This window comes from Balaenoptera borealis (genome assembly GCF_965194805.1).
Source record: "Balaenoptera borealis genome assembly, chromosome: 4".
NCBI lineage: Eukaryota > Metazoa > Chordata > Mammalia > Artiodactyla > Balaenopteridae > Balaenoptera > Balaenoptera borealis.
The window spans coordinates 87,499,949-87,519,455 of record NC_138861.1 but is presented as its reverse complement, the minus strand read 5'-3'; the positions used below and the strand labels follow the sequence as shown (position 1 = coordinate 87,519,455).

Genomic DNA, 19,507 nt, shown 5'->3' with positions numbered 1-19,507 from the left:
TGGAGCTCTTACAGGAGGTTGGGTGGGGCAGGCTTGGCAGGACCACGGCGGCTCTGAACGTGGGCTGGCTGAGTTTTGCTGCCTTTCTGCCTGTGGGTGGGGAGTGGGCAAGTTTCCACAGAGGGGCCCAGCCCTTCCCAGTTTCTTCTGCGATGCAGGAGCTTGGGGTAAGAGGAGAGATGTTCCCCTGAGAGAGCAGCCAGCCAATGCCTGAGGAAGACCCCACTCTAGTGCCCTAACAGACGCCCTCGGAAGGGCATCCAGTAGACCTCGTGGCTGCAGTACAACTTGGGTCTCTGCACAAGGCATCTGGCATCGACCGTGCTGCCTTGTAGACGACATCCACTCCGCCCAGGCGCTGTTCCCCCATCGCTGTGCTGGTGGTTACAGTGCCCGCCAGGGTTCCGGGGAGGGCGGCGTGGCCCAGTGCGTGGAAAGCGCCTTTGGCACAGCACCTGGCACGCAGTGAGGAGGGCCCACAGATGCCAGCTCTCACCAGCTTCCGTGTTAGGTTGAAACACTAAGCCAGATAACACACAAAGAGCAGTTCCTAAAGGGTTCAGTGCAACTTACAGGAAGACCAGAATAAATTGGAGGGCTTCCTGTTATCAGCCAAATGTTAATATCTAAAACGATATTTAAAAATGAAAGCACTACATAATAAAATACAAAATGTTCCTTAATACAAAATAAAAAGAGCATTACAAGGCGAAATGATGGTAAGAAAGCAAAGCAAGCGGATATGTCAGCAGACAAAAATGAGAAACACCTAGACACGCATGCTCCGGGAGTCTTCACCGTTATGAAAAGTCCTCGGTGTGTGACCTTTTGGCTCCTTTTCCATGCATATAATAATTTGCATTGTGTGTGTGTGTGTGTGTGTGTGTGTGTGTGTGTGTGTGTGTGTGTGTGTGTGTGTGTGTATCTGGGCGGGTGAGGGCTGAGGCTCTGATGTAGTTAGTGAAAGGAATAAATGAGTAACACTTCTCTGTGGATAAGCCTGGGGCGGGGCTCCTGACAATCTCAGCACCGTCAGCAGTGGTGACAGGGAGGTTTCCTTAAGGGTCTTCTTTGTGGACTTTTTCTGCAGAAAAAGCCAATGGACAGCCCTGTGCAGTTCCTGTGGCCAAGAGACCAACACCCCTTTGGGACCGTCCAAGAAGAATGGGAAAATTCTAAAGGAGGGCTCAGGTCCTGCCATTTGGCAAGGGGAGCTCAAAGTCATTGGAATTTGGGCAAAAATGTGAATATGATGTTATTATTAAACAAATATTGAGTCATCTGTTCACTTCATAAGTAGCTTTTGTTGTGTGGTTAATTAGGATGAAAACATAGTATTCATTTTAAATTAAACCCAGAGTCCATTCCAGCATCTATTGAACAATAGTAAGAGGGTAAGGTTTGAAGCAATTCCCCCATATTCTTCAGATTCTACCAGCTGTGAGACACTTTGGGTGTTCAAAGACGGCTGGCTGCCTTTCATTCCTCCAATCTCCATCCTTCCCTGGCACGATGGAGGACGAAAAGGAATACCAGGCCCACCTAGTGCAGCGTCTTAGGTACCCATATGAGTGAATAATCTGAACCCAACACATCGCAAGTTGCAGAAGCTGGCCAGGTCCCTCGTCATTCAGGACTCCCGCTTTGCCTCCTTCAGGCGCGGGGAATCCGATGGTTGGGAGAACTTCAGGTGTGTGCCACGCCCCTGGGAAGAAGCACACCCTCTCTTGCCGTGCAAAAGCCATAGTCTGGACTCCATTCTCACCCCCCATGTCCAGAGTTTAAGTGCAACAAAGGAGTTAAATCTGACAATAGAAACTTTGGTGCTTTCTAGGTGACGACACTGCCTTGCGGGGTGCTTCAGGGGAGCTCAACCGTACGTTATGTTCCCTCTGAACACGGTGCCTGTAAGTCATGCTCCTTGGGGAGCATCAGATGAGAGAAGCTTACTGGCTGGCAGGTAAGGTAGGGACCGCTTTCTTCAGATAGGTCCTTGCCTTGGGTCCTCCATGGCCTCCGAAAGTCTTCAGGGGTCCAACCTCTTGTTCTCTCTTCTTCCCTTTCCCCTACTGGAGAGAGTCTCACCATCTCCCAGAACACCATTTAATGTCCCCTTCTTCTTAGACTGAGTCGTCATTATCAGATGTCAAGACGTTTCATATGGAGACATCAATGTCACTTTTCAGAGAGACAGTGTTTTAAAACCTGAAGACAGAGAAGAATATGGAATAGCTGCAGATAAAGACCATTGGTTTCATTCATTCATTTATTTTTTTCCCCTTCACTGAGTACCTAGAGAAACACTTCTTAAATCCACCTTCTCCACTGCCACCACCTTATTCAAGAGACCATCTGCTCTGGGCTGGACAAGTGCAAGAATTTCTTAATGGTTCTGTTTGCTTCCATTCTTGACTTTCTCCCACTATTCTCATCAAGCTGATCTAAACAAAAACAACAACAAAACCCCCGAATCAGATCTTGTCTGTTGGCACCCCTGCTGAAATCCACTGACTGCATTTCCCTTCCATCCGTCACTTGTAGGATGAAGACTAAACCCTTCCAGGTCCTTTGAGCCATGGCTGCTGCCTGTTTCCAGCATCAGCTGTCCCTCCCTTTCTGTCTTGCAGTGACACTGGCTGTCTTTCAGATCCTCAAATCTGCACGAGCCACCCTTCCCCCCTTCACTTCCTCAAAAACGCTTTCACAGCCTTCAGGCTTGAACAACTTCCTTGCAATATGTTCTCTTAACACTTGGTAATTGCCTTTCATATCGTTTATCCGAGTGATGCTTACGTATTTTTCTGGGTGGTTATTTGTATTCACAGAAATTAGTCTGTCTCTCCGTCAGATTATCCGTTGCATGACAGCAGGGGCTGTGCCGGTTTTGCTCACCATCCTATTCTCAGAGCCTAGCACAGAGCCCAACACAAAGTGCTGAATAAATATTTGTCAAATACTTGAATAGCTTTGTAGACTGGGCTCCCAGGAGTTTATCATCAGCTAAGAGACAAAAAGATTCTTCAAAGCCCTCTTCAAATGTCATCTTCATCGTGAAGCTTCCCTGTTCAATCCCCTTTTCTCCTCTCCACCCTGGGCAGAATAAATCTCTTCCAGCATATGCCCCAGTGTGCTCTGTGTCCTTAGTAATCTCTTCTTGGGCTTTTATTTTTTTAATAGCTAAATTATTTTTATTGAAGTATAGTTGATGTCCAATGTTGTATTAGTTTCAGGTGTGTCTCCTTGGGCTTTTGGAAGAAGACTGGTCTGACCTCATCCATACCTTTCAACCTGGATGCCTGTATCCATTTCTCAGGCATGCTTTAACCGAGTACCACAAACTACAAGTCTGAAATCAAGGTGTCGGCAGGGCCATGCTCGCTCTGAAACATGTGGAGAGGAATCCTTTCTTGCCTCTTCTAGCTTCTGGTGTTTCCTGGATGTCCCCTCCACCTGTCCAACCCTGTTCAGCTGCCTGGGAAAGTCCTACTGACCCTTCCAGCTCCTTGGTGTTCTCTTCTGTGCAGCTGATCTGACCCATTGCCAAGGAGAGTCAATTACTCCCTCCTGTGCCCCCACTGCACCTTGCCTGTAACGCCAACATTGTCCTTATCACCTGTTATCACAATGATATCATATCCACTGAATCATGGAATAGTAGATGGTAGGTGCCTTGAGGGCAGGGACTGTGTATCGTTCAGTTTTCAAGTTTATATCTCCAGCACCCCACAGGGTGATTGGCATGAAGAGGGTACCCAATCCAACAAATGATGAATGAGTGAACAAATGAATAAATAAGTGAACTGACGAAGTGGAATGTGAACAGGCCGTCAGTGGAGGGTGATGGGGAGGACCTCGAGGACCATGGAAACACTGTGTGGGACTCTATGGTCCAGAGACGTTAGGAGTCAATGATTGCAATTTAAGCTTAAGTCGAGTTCAGAGTAATATTGGCCTATATATTGTATATGGGCTCGAGGCAGTGAAAGGATTATAGAAAATAAAACTATCATGTGTGCAATCAGGAAGGTGAAGTTTAAAAAGAAGCCCGCAAATTACTTTTAACTCATGAGTGAACGTGCTAGAGTGGAATATAAGTGGGTCCTTTTAGTGGAAAGTGGTTGTCTAGAAAAATAACATGCATGTGTGTGACACAACCAGAATGACTATTAAAATCATGCGTACTGGCACATTGGAAAAGCACGAAACAGGAATTGTGAACAAAATGCAACTCTCCTATCTATCAGCTATCTATCAGCTATCTATCTATCATCATACATTGTATGTATGTATGTCTCTGTGTCTCTATGTATCTATATCTCTATCTATCATTTATATACATATATATCTATCATCCATGTATTATGTATGTATATATTTATTATCTATCTATCTATCTATCTATCTATCTATCTATCTATCTATCATTTATCTATCTACCTAATCTATCACCTATCTATCACCTATCTACTCCATAAGAGCAGTACGGGCAGATTCGAGTTTTGTGGGGTCCCCCATTGTCTCTTTAAATTTTATTTGATAGCAACAGAAGCCCTCTACCCCCGCTGATGACTTGGACAAGCCAAGGAACTTACTGTCACATTCAGGCAATTAAAAAAGTCCCTTGAGCTGCAAAAAGTAGGCTCACTTCAGATCTTAGCATTCCAAGTCCCAAGTAACCATTAAAACTCTGCAACTGAGCCTTCAATCTTCCCTCCTCCCTTGGCTCAGACCGGCCTGGTCCTGGAAGCCTGCCCTGGGAGAGGGGACATGGTCCTTTTCCTCTCCTCTCCACTCCTCTCCCTCTGTTCACCTCCTCCCCTTGCTAGCTGCTGTCTCCCTCCATGCCTGGAACGAAGCCCAGAAAGGGGAGAGGTAAGGGAATAAGATAGTTCTCACATGGCTGGGTGGCCGAAGCCCTTTGGGCCGGCAGCTGGCCTCTGTGGGGTGGCCTGGCAGATGATTAAAGCCAGCCCTGGCACGGGCTCTGCAGAGGTCTCCAGCTGGGCCCCTGTCTCCTGTGGTTCCCTTGATCCAGGCTGAAGTTCTCCATCCCTCTGGGTGGTCTCATGTGACTCCTGCCCCAGCTCCAGGGCTGCCAGAGGTATAACGGCCAGCCCCTTTCTGCCGAGGTCTTCTGACCACGCCTACAGCACCCAAGACCACCCCACAGCACTCCATACCTGCTCCCTTTCCCATGGGGCCCACATCTGGTCTTGAGACACTCCCCCTGCTCTGCCACCAAAGTAGTATCCATTGCTAACATTTAAATGTCCCTTACAATGTTCCAGCGCTGAAGTCCTATGTACTTTACGTTTATTATGCTCACAACCACCTACAAGGTGGGGAGATCTGGCAGGCCCTATCCGTGGATATTTATTTAAAACTTCTGCCTTAAGTTCTGTTGTCACAAAACACAGCAGGCACATTTCATTTTGTGATTGGTTTTGATTGCAGACACAGGAATCGAGAGATTGAGGCTTTATCTTAGTTTGACCGTAAACTCACCATGAAGCTAGGGTAAGCCAGGCATAACTCTGGAATGGACTCATCAGCACCAAGGTTCCCTGTTGCACTAAAATTCTGTGACTTAAGACATAATTCTCAAATAAGGAATTACATATAGGTGTTTGGGGTGGGTAAGGTAGGAACTAAGGCATGGAGAAGCCCAGACTGTTCAGATATAAGTAACCCTTAAAAGTCTTGAGCCTCTTTGAGAATTCCCTGGTGGTCCAGTGGTTAGGACTCGGCACTTTCTCTGCCGGGGCCTGGGTTCAATCCCTGGTCAGGGAACTAAGATCCCGCAAGCCATGTGGCATGGCCAGAAAAAAATCTCGATCCTCTTTAAGTTTTGAAAAAATGATATTTAAAGTTCCTCAAAATCTAGGTCTTTGCCATTGCTTCTTTTATGCTCCTAAAGAGAAGTCTCAATAAAAAGAGAGGTTTCAGAAGCACGTGGTTTAAAGAACCTTAAAAACATTTGTCCCTTTAATTTGTTAACTCCACTACCAGAAATACATTCTAAAAAAGTAATCAAAAGCATCACAAAGATTTGTGTATAAGAAGGTGAATCACAGTAGTCTTTACTGCAGTAAAAAGTAGGAGCTACTCCTCTTTTTCAATTTCCGCGATACCCCTTCAGAGAGGATCTCAAGCCATGTGAAATATAGCAGTGCTCTCTCCCCTTACCCTGCCTTTCTGTTTTACATCCTAACACTCATCACCATCTAATGCAGTATATGTTTATTTGCTTACTTGGTTTTTTTTGTTCGTTTGTTTGTTTTGCTCATACCATGCAGCTTGCGGGATCTTAGTTCCCCCACCAGGGATTGAACCCATGTCCTGGCAGTGAAAGCGCAAAGTCCTAACTATTGGACCGCCAGGGAATTCCCAATTTGCTTACTTGTTTACCTTCTTTCTCCCAACTAGGAAGTTCTCTCCATGAGAGCAGTAGGGGCAGATCCAAGTTCTGTGGGGCCAGAAGAGCACATATATCTGAGGTCCTTTTTTAGAAAATTAGTTTAAAAAATAAGGATAGAAAATTGAGCATGAAAGTGAATATGAATTTAGAATAAAAAGAAAAGGTCCTTGAAAGGCTTCTCATTAGCCTGGCAGTGAATGTGCCTCAGAGGGGAAGGGGCTTGTTCTGTCTTGTTCAAAACTGTATATCCTGGTCCTAGACCAGTGCCTGGCACATAGCAGGTGCTCAGGAAGTACTTTTGGAATGAAAGAGGAAGTAACAATGGAGATTGATTAAATGAATGAGCAAAAAGAGGTGGAAGAGGTCACATAACTGGCCCCCAAACACAACTAGTAATGGAGAGAACTGGATTTGGACATAGTTCTGCTCTCCCCACCTTTCTGGGTTCGTGGCTGCCCAGCTAGAATCCATTCCCAGCCTCCCTTGCAGCTACATGTGACCATGTGATGAAATTCTTGCATTTTAAATGTGAGCAGAAATCATTGTGCTACTTCTTAGCACCTTAAGCTTATGGGTGCCTCTTCCATGCTCTCTTCTTTTCCCCTGCTGAGTAAAATCTGGATGTGGTGGTGACTCAGTTTGACAAGATTCTGATGGGAATGGCAGAGCAACAACTTGGAAAGAACCAAGATTCCAGAACAACTGTAAATAACAGAGCTGCTTTACTTACCAGCACAGTCCACATCTGGATTATGATGTGACAGAGGAATCATCTTCTTTGTTCTTTAAGTCTTGGTATTTGGGGGTTTCTTTGTTATAGCAGCTAAACCATACACTAACTAATACAGTTTTTAAACCCAGGCCCTTTTCATCATACTATACTGTCTCCTAGCAACACTACCAGAAATAGTGAGGGTGATTTACTTACAGTCAAGCCAGACAGATGTGCTGTGGCTTTCTCCTGGCTGTTCCTCATGCTTCCCTTCCCTAGTAATAGTAACAACAGCTAACTATGTGTCAGGTACTGTCCTAAGTGCTTTCCATGAAATGACTTACTTAATCCTCACTTTTTGAGTAGATAGTATTATTATCTCCATTTTACAGGTGAATAAATCAAGGCACAGAATGTTTAAGTAACACAGCTAGTATGCGTGAGAGCTGGGACTTAGCCCCATGCTGGCCTGTTCCAAAGCTTAGTTTCCCTTCCCATCCTTCAGATCCATTCAACTCTTCCCCATTGTGAATAGGCCAATAGTAGCACCAGATGTCCGTAAATAAAAAAAAATTTCCTTCCCCTTTCTCTCTGTCAACTGTTCTACATTTATGTCTCTTTGATATCTTTCCATGATGGTGGGAGCTCTAGTGTTGGGGGATGTCATTTGGTTCAAGTCAGCCAGCATTTCATCAGAGTACATCAGAGAGAGCCCTGAACTGGGAGGAGATTTGGTCTCCGGGCCTGGCTCTGCCACGGGTTTGTGCTTGACCTTGACCTTGGCCCTCCCCTCTGTAACGTGACAAGCATGGATAGTCTCCAAGTTTCCTCATAACTATGAAATCTACGATCTGTGGTTCTGTCCTTCCTTGGCTCACTATCTGTCCTCTGGCACTGCTGGCCTGCCGTTGTGCAGGAGGCCAAGGAGAAAGGGTCAGCTCCATACTTGGGGTCTTGGAGGGGCATCACGTGGTTTCACTGGATTCAGAGATGCAAAGGACAAGGTGAGGATAAGTCAGACTCTGCTGGTCTCCTGTTGGTCCTGCTATTAAAGGCTCAAATGTCCCCTGGATATGCAGATGCAAATGAAACATGATTTAGGGTAAGAGTGGGGATGAGGAAGCTTCCAGGTTTGAAGAGGGAACTTGAATCCAACAGAATGAACAGTGAAATGATCCCCAGCCTGGAATCCCAGTTTGCCTTTAAGTCGGGGTAGGATGCCCTCCAAGAGACGAACAGATGGATTTAGTTCCAGTGCCCATGAACTTCTGTCAGTGGTGGGAAAAGAGGTATCCCCTAAAAGAGAGACAATGAGCAAGAAGAAGAATTTGAGAACACGTGAATGAATAAATGAGGGATAGGACAATTTTCCTCCTTTGAACGTCTTGAGCAATCAAACACAAAAGGACTTCGGCTCTCTGGAAGGCTTAGGTGGATCTCCCCATCACCAATCCATGTCGAATTGGTCATGGCTGCAACATGTCAGGGTGCAGGAGGTTAGGGGAAGCCTTTGATTCTGGCTGTCTGCTAAAATCAAAGTTTCCCTCCTTCCTGATTTTACCATAGTTTCCCTTCTGGAAATTACTTGCACGTGGTTGATCCAGGATCAGTTCTGGGCTAAGAAAATGGCAGCCAGCATCTATTTGGTCATATAATGAGCCATGGCAGAAAAAAACAGGGAAGAGATAAGACCTTAAGCTGTAAGCAGAGTGGGCCTTTGCCGAAAGGAGTAGGACCAGTGCTCTTTTGCTTTCTCAACAAAATTAAAGAACTGAATGTCTTGACTTGCATGGCTTGGCAGATGTTCTCTTTGCCGCAAATCTATTAGCTCCTTGCTTACTCTGTCGAGTGGGTGATGCAAAAATAAAAGCTGCGAGGGAGGAGCCTGCAGTGACAGGAAGGACACGGGGCCTCTGAGAGATCGGGAGCTGAGGGACAATGACCCAGAATTCAGAGGAAAGGGGCATCTGAGGGAGCAGCTCTGCATCGTGTTCAGTTCAGTTTTTTCTGAACAAGGGAGAAAATTTGTGTAGCCACAGATCGTTTGCATTTCAAAGAGCAAAAGCCAAACTGAGCTGCAGACATACTTTGTGCTGTGGGAGGCAGGCATAGTGTCCATACCCCAGATACGTCCGTCCCACCCAAGGGAAGCCGTCCCATACATTCGAGAACTTTTCAATGATGTGGGTCCCTTTTCTCTCTTTCCCCTTCCTATTTCCCCTTCCAGACTGGCTGCGTGTCTGTCACTTCAACTCAGGGCAGCCATCTGGAACCTTCTGTGCTAGATAATATCTCCACCTCAAATTAAAAATGGTCCTTTCCTACTTACTCAGAGCCCTGGTATCAGGATGGTTGAGGAAGATTGTTAAATGGCAGTATGATGTGAAGATTTCCTGGGGATTTCAATTACCCTGCTCCCTCTACCCTTCAGGATAAAGGTTAATCATGGGGAGGGGGAATGAAAATAACACACCGTCTGATGAGAAATGAGGGATGGGTCAGATGGCACCCACAGAGGCTGGCTGAGATTTCAATTTCTTACTGTGATGAAAACTGCATTTCCATTAACGGCTGCTGCAGACATTACTTACCGAGAGTCGCCTGTGATAGCATCATCCAGCAGGTCGTGTGGTGGGGACCGGATCGGCTAGGGATGGCCGCTGGAGCATCTACTCCTCATCCGCCTCCACACAGTGCTGGGGATGCTGCAAACGAGCAAAGGCGGCCCTTTGGTGCGAGTGAACTGGGAGGTCCCAGTACATATATCACGGTGATTTAAGAATGTTTCCTTCTCCTACCCTTTTTCTGTGACCTTTCCCTGTCTGATTTGAATTCATGATTTTTTCCATGTGTTCCACAGGACGCCAGATATAGGTCAACAATAATACATAGCAAACAGTGTTATGTTCCAGGTACCTACTAGGTACCCTACTAGTGTACCTCATATACACTATCCTTCACAGTCTCAATAACCCTGTGTGCTGGAGATTGCCCTCCAGTATCCATTCTTCCCTTCTTCCTTAATAATAGAATCCCACTTGTTTTTTAAGCTAGGCAGATGACTTCCTTCACTCAGATCATTTAGCCCAGCTTTTCTTGTAGTTGTGTGTGCCCATGTGGTCAAAGAGATGTAAGCAGAAGTGCTGCATGCGAGTTTCAGGAAGTATCCCTAACGGAGAGGAACATCCCTCCCTCCTTTTTTTTGGCTGCACCACACGGGGCCTGTGGGACCTTAGTTCCCCAACCAGGGATTGAACCTGTGCCCCCTGCAGTGGAAGTGCAGAGTCTTAACCACTGGACCGCCAGGGAAGTCCTGGAACATGCCCCCTTTTGTCTCTTCCTTTCTATGCTGACTGGAATGTAGACATGATGGCTGGACGTGAACAGCCATCTTAGACCAGGAGGTTGACATTGTTGGCAATGGTAAAGCACCAAGAAGGAGCTGCAGTCCCTGAAAACTGTGAGGGAGAATTTTGAGTTTTTTGGTCACCTGCAGTTGAACCTGTCCTACCAGAAACACCCTGCAAGAAGGTAGTAGAATGAGGTGCTAGAGAGTGTGGGCTTTGGGGTCAGACATCCCTGGTTAAAATCCTGCTTCCTGTACACTTGCCAGCCTTGTGACCTTAGGCAAGTTATTTCGCTGCTCTGTGTCTGACTCTTCATTTGTAAAATCAGTATAAATAAAACCTTAATGGATTTGAGGGAGTGAATTAAACTATATAATATACTTAAAATTTTCAGCATCTGGCACAAGATAAGTGCATGAAAAATGGTAGAGTTATTCTCATATTATAGATGAGGAAAATCTCATCAGACCTCAGAGAAAAAAATCTCAGAGAAGTTAAGTAACTTCCCCAAGGCCACGCAGAAAAATAATTTAGAGAGTTGGACGCAGAAGCCCCCGACACCTGTAATTTTTCCCTGACGTTGACCACCATGGATGCCTAGATAAAAAAAACAAGGAGAAAAGTGCACTCTTCCTCATACTTGTGAGCTAACACATCTAGATACACACACACGTTCACTCACACAGGTAGCTCAGCTTTCTTTGAATAGAGAATTATTATTTCTTACAAATGAATCTGCTGAAATGGGAATGTTTATTTGTTTGAACTACCATGTGCCAATATCAGAAATTTGTTACAAAGTTTCCAACAAGCTGTGCTGACCCCTGGGTCACCAGCTGGCGATCTGTCCTCTGTGACATGATCACATTCTGTGTTTCCTTGCACACGGAGCTCACTTTTCTATGATGAGACCAGGGCTGAGGTTTGGATGGGATTGTTGTACAGCAACTGTGGGGTCTTAATGACAAGGGTGAGCTCAGTGGTCTTTCATTCGAGGTGGACGATTTAAGGAGGTTGTGAGTGGCATGAAGGCAGGGGCAGTATCTGTTTTGTTCACCGATGTGTCCTCACCCAGATGGGCTCAATTATCATGTAGTGAATGAACTTTTAATGAACGAGAGCTCCAGGATCATCATGCAACAAACAGTCCTGGATGAATTGCTAACCGAGCAGGATCCTATGGGACCTTCCCGGGACAGATCCCTCCTCCATATCCTCTGCTTTAGCTCCTCTCTGAAGGACCTAGATAATAGTATCTGATGCACATTTCCTCAGTTGTTTTACAGATATGAAACCCCACCAAATGGAAGAAATTAACTACTTGATGACCATAAGCACACAGCCCCCAGATCTACTGGCCCCTAAGGATTGATAATGTTAACCCCTGTGACACCGCCCTGTTACCTCACCATCAACCAATCAGAGAATCGTGCACGAGCTGATCACTTACCCTGGGATGCCTCTCCCTTACCTGGCCTTTAAAAATGCTTTGCTAGGACTTCCTTGGCCGTCCAGTTGTTAAGACTCTGTGCTTCCACTGCAGGGGGTGCAGGTTCAATCCCTGGTCGGGAATCTATGATACCGCATGCCTCACGGTGCAGCCAAAAACAAAATTGCTTTGCTGAAACCCATTGGGGAGTACGGGTGTTCTGAGCACTAGCTGTCTTGAGCTCCTTGCTTGGTGCCTTGCAATAAACGCTGTACTTTCCTTCACCACCACCTGGTGTCAGTAGATTGGCTTTACTTCCCGTAGTTGAGCAGACCCATGTTTGGTTCGGTAATAAATTCAGCCACTGAACTGATGCTCACAGGACTCCCCACTGGGGCCCAGGTATGGGGGGCACTTGACCAGCTTTGCCCCCCACCCTGACACCCAATCCCACCATTTTAATAGCACTCCATCTTCCTTTCAGTGAGCCTCCCACCATGGGCTGTTTTTTGGAAGAGGGTGGCAGGTGGAGGAAGTGCCTGCCTCTTAGAAACCAAAGGGGCCAGATCCTCTCTCTGGGAACTTTGAATCTGAACAATGGCTGCAAGGTTAGAGGAAAGTTGGAGGCCATTCACCGCAGGGCCCAGGTGGTGTGGGATTACACGGCCCTGCTTGGAGTTTAGCGGTGTTTCCTTCAGCCCACTTGCCCACCCTGGACTTCTGAACTCCCATGGGTTCTGATGTGCCATGAAGTCTTTGAATAATCCCCAGCTTCTTCGTTTCTTAGTATAGCTTGCAAACAAAATTGCAAGAGGGATTTTGCTGATAATCTTTGTCTTCACTGATAGACTTAAGATTATTTGGTAAATTTCCAAAGAGCCATTTAGGAGCATCAGAGAGAAGTTGTACACTCAAGGCCAGTATTTTTCAGTTTGAAATATGGAAACTGAAGTAACTGGAGAAGGTGATAGTGCCTGTTTCTGAAATGATTATTAGGATTGAGTATTTGGCACTGAAAAAGTTGGAGAGAAGGGAGTTGAAGGCTGGATCCATGGCTAAATATGGTGCCAACACCTAGTTTTGCAATTGCTGACGCATTTTTCTCATCAACAAAGAATGTATGTTGGCAGGTTTCTCTCTGGCCCTCGCAGCATGCTTATTGCTGTGAGGCCCCTTCACATGTTGTGATGATTCTGGGTCATTTTCTCAAGTTTGGAATTGTGGATGTGGCCATGTCTGTTTCCAGACAGAAAACAGTGGAAACTTGGAATGAGTTGGAAAAAGTTATCAACTGTGATTTTGCACTTTGATCCAACTGAATTAAGAAAGCAGGTCCTTGGGGTTTTCCACAAAAGGAATCAGGCTTTCATATTCTACATTACCAGTGCTCTTCCTCTCTGAAAAGAATGCATGGTCATTGTTTAAATTACATCAGAAAATATTCCTATTGTGTTTTACGATTTTTTTTTGTCTTTATACCATGAAAAGAATGACTTTGAGAATCCAGTTTCATAAGCCAACTTTAATAGCATAATTTCTAAAAAAAAAAAAAAATAGTATAATTTCTGTTGAAGTAATTAGCATCCTTCTTCCTCATCTTTTGCTGAACCCACTGGGAAAAAAAAAAAAAAAGGCAAAGGAGAAAGGCAGATGGAGACCAAAATATCATCTTTCCGACTGATAAAGTTGATATGGGAGAAAGTGGAATGTATCCGTGAGCTAATGGATTTCCTAATTGTGAGACCAAGTATTGGCAAGACCACCCATCTGGCCACGGGCAGAGTTGGACCACCGCTGGCCTCCACACAGGGCAGGGGTGGAGTGAAGCTTTCCTGCTCTGTTCCCCATGGGATCAAGAGCCAACTAGAGCATGTCTTCTCTGCTATTTCCTAAGAGGAAGAGGAGACAGGAAGGGGCCAGGCCATGCATGCAGACTCACCAATCAGGGAAGTCCCTCCACCGTCCTGGGCAGGGGTGAGTGAGGGCTGCAGGAGGACCATTGTGCTGACGGACTGCACACCACAGGGAAGGGAACAACTTCGTGGGAAGAAGTACCTTCCCTCCAAGTCTTAAATGCCAAAGTCTATTACAGTTGGCATTTTCTACTCATCAGCTTTGGTTTCTATTCCTCTCACCTTCGCACTGCCCCTTGAACACTCCAATTTGAGCAAGAGAGAAAAACTACATAGTAAAAAGAGCTCTGGACTAGGTGTCAGGAGACCTGGGTCCTGGTTGGGGCTGGTGGGTGAGGCACATCGGTTCTCCGGGGCTTGTTTGTCTGCAGTCTGAGTTGTAGGAGATGTTACCCCTTGTTAGGCAAATCCTCTGATCTGGGTCCCATGCCTTTCCTTCTGGGAACCTTGCCTCTCCTGAATATTCAACTTCTTTTTTCTCAACTCGGTTCCTTCCGTTGCCTTGTAGACAGCCATAGGTCTTTCCCACTTAAACACAATATCCTCACTTGTCTCCACCCTGTCCAGCAACTTCCCCATCTCTGTACATTCTTCTTTACAGGAAAGCATCTGTAAGATATTGCTAGAATGTACTGCCTCCCCTCATCCGCCCTTCAAAGCAGACTGGCTTCTGGCTTCCGGCAGTTTGATGGTCCCACATGACTCTCACTAAGTGGCCGGTGATCATCACGCAGCTCAACCCAGTGGACAATTTCGGTCTCGTTGTACCTGATTTCTCAGCATTAATTGACACTGCTGACCATTCCCTGCTTTTCAGAAATCCCATTTCCCTTTGTCTTCCTGACACAACACTTTCTTGCTTATCTGCTTCGAAGGCTCATTTTCTTCTCGTCAGCTGTGTCCTGGAGTTCTGCCATCCCTAGGTCCTCTCTAGATTTCCCTCTATTCTTTCTCAGTGAAGGAACGATTAGACAATTTATTTATTCATTCAATTCAATTTTATGAGCAACTATTATGTGGTAAGCACTCTCCTAGGCATGAAGAATTCAATAGTGGGAAATAATCCCAAATTTCCTGCTCTGATGGAGCTTACATTCTAGTGAGACAAGAGAGTCGGGATATAAGCAAATAAATATGTATCAACTGTAATAAGTTCTATGAAGAAAAACAAATCGGGGTGAGGGAATAAGTGTGTGTGTGTGTGTGTGTGTGTGTGAGTGATGCTATAGTTTTGTTTGTTTGTTTGTTTGTTGATGCTGTAGTTATATAGAAGGGTCAGGGAGGGCAGACTCTTGAAAGAAATGAGGGAAGATGTTTGGTATCAGAGTAATACTGGCTTCATAGAATGAACGAGTTAGAAGTGTTCCCTCCTCTTCTAATTTTTTTAACTCTTTATTTTATATTGGAATATAGTTTAACAATGTTGTGTTAGTTTCAGGTGTACAGCAACTTGATTCAGTTATAAATATACATGTATCTATTCCTTTTCAAATTCTTTTCCCATTTAGGTTATTACATAATATTGAGCAGAGTTCCCTGTGCTATAAGTAGGTCCTTGTTGCTTATCCATTTTATTTTATTTTATTGATATTAATTTATTCACTTATTTATTTATCTGGCTGTGTCGGGTCTTAGTTGCGGCGCGGGCTTCTCTCTAGTGTGGCACGCAGGCTCTAGAGCGTGTGGGCTTAGTTGCTCTGCGGCATGTGGGATCTTAGTTCCCTGACCAGGGATCGAACCCGTGTCCCCTGCTTTGGAAGGTGGATTCTTAACCACTGGACCACCAGGGAAGTCCCTGTAATCCATTTTAAATATAGCAGTGTGTACGTGTGTCATTTCCAGCTTGGAACAACAAATGATACAATCATTTTACCGCCTAATTTTACTCCCCAGCTGGTTCCAGGATATTTATAATTAGGGTTGGGCCATCTATGCTACATTTCGACTTTCTGAAAAATCTTCAGCTATTTTCCAATACGTGTCATTTTATAAAAGGTATATTTTCCAAGTATTTTTTTTCCTTTCCAGGGAAACAAAAGCATGTTTTAACAGCACACAGTCCAGATGCTTCTGATTTACTTGTACTCAATTCTCAAAAATGTTGCTTTGTAAGTGCTGTTTTATTCCTCTTCTCTTGAATAAGAATTTCTTAACATTTCCTTCCTCTTGAACACTGAGTGGTATTTTGCTAAGGGAAGGAATATCCTGATATCACCATCATTGGATTGGTTCAAAACCAGAAGGCAGGGCTTCTGAAAGGGCCTTGGAAAAACATGGGATGATTCAGAAACTCTATGTAGCTAATGGCATAGGTTAAAGATGCCGATCGCTCCAAAGACGCAGAGTTTTTAACTGGCCATTCCTACACACCCCACAGTGGAGCTGTATTTTTCCCCTTCAGAGAAAAAAAAAAAAGGTGAGTGGGAGAAGAAATTTCTCTTGTCAGCTTGAGCTTTAAAAAGAAGAAGGAAGTTTGGGGTGAGTGGATGTTTTTAAGCTCAAGCATATGTCAGAGGGGGAGGAAATGAGACTGAGTGAGAAGCAAAGTGCTGACGTTGAGGATCCTCCATGGCCTCCAAGTGACCCAGGAATCTCACCAGTTCCTGTAACAAACGCCACAAAATATGCCTCATGCTAGAGCAAGTTTTGTCAAGGAGGCATTGGCATTGAGTGAAGTCAGCAGAATTAAGAGTGGTGCCAACCAGGGCTCCTCTGTAAGATGAGAACTCAATTTCTCTTTTTTTGTCCATCCATCACTCTATCCATCCCAGAAATGCTGGGGAAGGCAGGCAAGAAGGATAGAAGGAAATGGAAATTAAACTTTATTGATTACTTGTGATGCCAGTGATGACAAATAGGCTTAATCTCAGGGCAAGGCTAATTGATTGGTAGTGGCTAGGCCTGGAATGCTGTGTTAAGAAGGATTCTGAGGTCCAGTCTGTCTTCTATAGTAGAGAATGTTGGAATAGGTTCAGAGATCTCAGGTATGGGCATGATTGTAGAGAGTGTCAGCAGTCACACACATCCTCAGAACCACCACACTGTGCCACGCACTCAGCACAGGGCTGGTTAGTTGGAGGAGACAAAGCAAGGGTTAGTCTGATACCCACCCAGGGTGGACGGGAGTGAGAAGAGCTGCTTATGGTTAGGAGGGAATGGCAGAACTTTAGAAACAAGGGCTTGGCCTGGGCAGGACGTGCAGCTCTGCCAGGAAAAGCACTGGCACCTCTAGCATATAGGGAGCCTCTCCCTGCTCTGGGCCCAGCTACATTTTACATGGTGTCCTGATCCCTTAAGTCACTTGTGTCAGTAAGTGAAAGCTTCCCTGGGCCATCTGCTGAAACACTGGGAACTCCAAAATGATGGAGAGCAAAGCTTTGTAAGTCAGACAGTCTCGCAAGCTTAACTCCACCCCTGAGAAGCTGCTCACACCCCCAGAATCCTTCTGAGCCTCCGTTTCTCATCTGCAAAACAGAATAAAAACACCTACCTTACAGGATGGCAGTGAGGGCCTGGCTTAGAGTAACACTTCCTAAATGGTTTCTGTTTTTATAAAAATGCCCTTGGTTTTAGACTTGGCTATTATCAGTCAATCAATATTTATTACTCACTTAGTAGGTACAAAAGGGAACAGAAAGATCTAAGATCTAGGGCGACCGAAAAGACACGCGCAGAACAGAGAACCTTGGGGTCTGGGAGAAGTGGCCTGTTTCTACCCGACTTCTGGAAGAGGTGGGGAATTTGGACTGGGTGAACATTTGAGGCCAAATAGTAACAGATTTCCCTTTTCCCAGCTATAAATTTGGGACAGTCCTTTCTTTTCCTGTGTGGGCTTTTGTGTTCTTCGGAGAAGGGATCAGTAATTCTGAGAAGCGGACAAGAGAAGGTGCAATGGTTGCTTACAAAACAATGACTTAAAACCCCGAGTCTTTTCCGGATTTACCTACATTAAGAACAAAATCTTTTGCCTCATTGAGGAGAGCTCCCGGGGAGAATGCGGGGGGCTGTGTAGGGCTCGTGTGGCTCTCTGGGGAAGGCGGCCCAAGCTGAGGAAACCACGTAGGTGAGGCCTTGCCACCAGAAGGAACCAAAACATAAAGAGAAACCAACCCCATTCAGCAGACCACGGAAAAGTCCTCTTTGTTGTTTGAAATTTTTCTCTCATTTGTGGCCCGTCTGACGATTCAGTGATGACCACAGCTATGATCGGGCCTAGGATTCTCCTCGGAGGCCTGTGCCCCCTTCAGAGCAGGGACAGAAGCGGCCGATGAGGCTGCCCTCCTCCCTGCTCTCTTTCCAGTTTCTGAGCCATGTTTGGGACCAGCAGCGCCTGGAGCCGTCGTCCGTTCGGAGATTTTATCAGACTTCTTGTGAATCTAATTCCGGTGGGAGGAAGCAGAGAAAAACAAGCTGTTTAGGTTCATGGACAATGCATTTCTGGGCATGAAATGTGGCTCTCTCTCTCCTGCTGTTGAAGTAAGTTCGAAAGAGTCAAATAGTTTTTCCATTTGGGTCCTCACTATGGTAAGGACCAGAGGACCACGGAGAAGACTCAGGTTTCCCAGACCCTGCCAGGCGCACAGCTGGCATCTGCAGCGACCACTTTCTCGCCTCTGAATTCCCCCCAGCTAGTGTCTCCCTAGTTCTTGCTCTGGACCAGGGAGCAGCAAAAGGAAGGAGAAGCAGGACAAGGGGGCCGGCCGTCGCAGTGACTGCTAAGGGCCGCTGCGGTGTGATCTCAGCGCACAGCTGCCGTGGGCCTGCAGCCAGCCAGGGTGGAGCTCCTGGAGGAGGTCCTGCTCAGCGCGGGCTCAATGACCTGCTAGTGTCTGTGGAGGCTCACTGTCGTCCTCATCTAGGATCAGAAGGGCTTGGGCGGGGGCAGGGGTTGTTCATTCATTCACAGATCTGTTTATTTATTCATCCAACTTTTTTTTTTTTCCCCCCCCACACTGACTCTGTGCCAGGTGCTGGGGCTATGGAAATGAAGACTGGGCTCCTGCCCTCCTGGGCTCACAGTCTTGTGGGCAAGGTAGATCAATATGCAAATCAATCGAGAAAAGTCATCTGCCAGGTGACGGGAGTGTGTAAGGGCCCAGCCCTGCCTGGAAATGTTGAGAAAGTTGATCTTGGAGGACGGGTAAAGGATGCCAAGAGGGTGGAAGGCTATTCCAGAGGAGAGTCTGGAGCTTGCAAAAGAGCTTTGCCTGAAAACAATGGCAAGGTTGAGAGAGATTTTCAGCAGGGAGTGAAAGTTAAAGAAGGCAAAGTTAAAGGAGGAACTATCCAGTTCTCAATGTCCAGTTGAGACTCCAGTTTATCAAAAGAGTGCAATTTTTCCTTTCTCCAAACTCTGAGAAACACTTGGATCTTTGTATCACGGTTGCCCAACACTGTTTATAGACCACAGATCAGGCAGCTGACACTTGTTTTACCAGGGCAGACATGGGAAGACATTTCTTTTTTTTTTTTTTTTTTAATGTATTTTTTTAAAAGCATTGTTTACTTTGTTTATTTATTTATTTATTTTTGGCTGTGTTGGGTCTTCGTTTCTGTGCGAGGGCTTTCTCTAGTTGCGGCAAGCGGGGGCCACTCTTCATCGCGGTGCGCGGGCCTCTCACTGTCGCGGCCTCTCTTGTTGCGGAGCACGGGCTCTAGAGCGCAGGCTCAGTAATTGTGGCTCACGGG

At 45.8% G+C, this 19,507-nt stretch overlaps 1 long non-coding RNA gene across 1 annotated transcript in view; it reads left to right on the top strand.

The window, feature by feature from the left end:
- LOC309628111 overlaps nucleotides 1–18,663 on the top strand; it is a 30,115-nt gene extending 11,452 nt beyond the window's left edge. Inside the window, exon 3 of the long non-coding RNA XR_014244172.1 lies at nucleotides 1,091–18,663. This is a non-coding gene — a long non-coding RNA (uncharacterized lncRNA). The remainder of the gene's footprint in view (nucleotides 1–1,090) is intronic.
- Nucleotides 18,664–19,507: the final 844 nt, after the last annotated feature.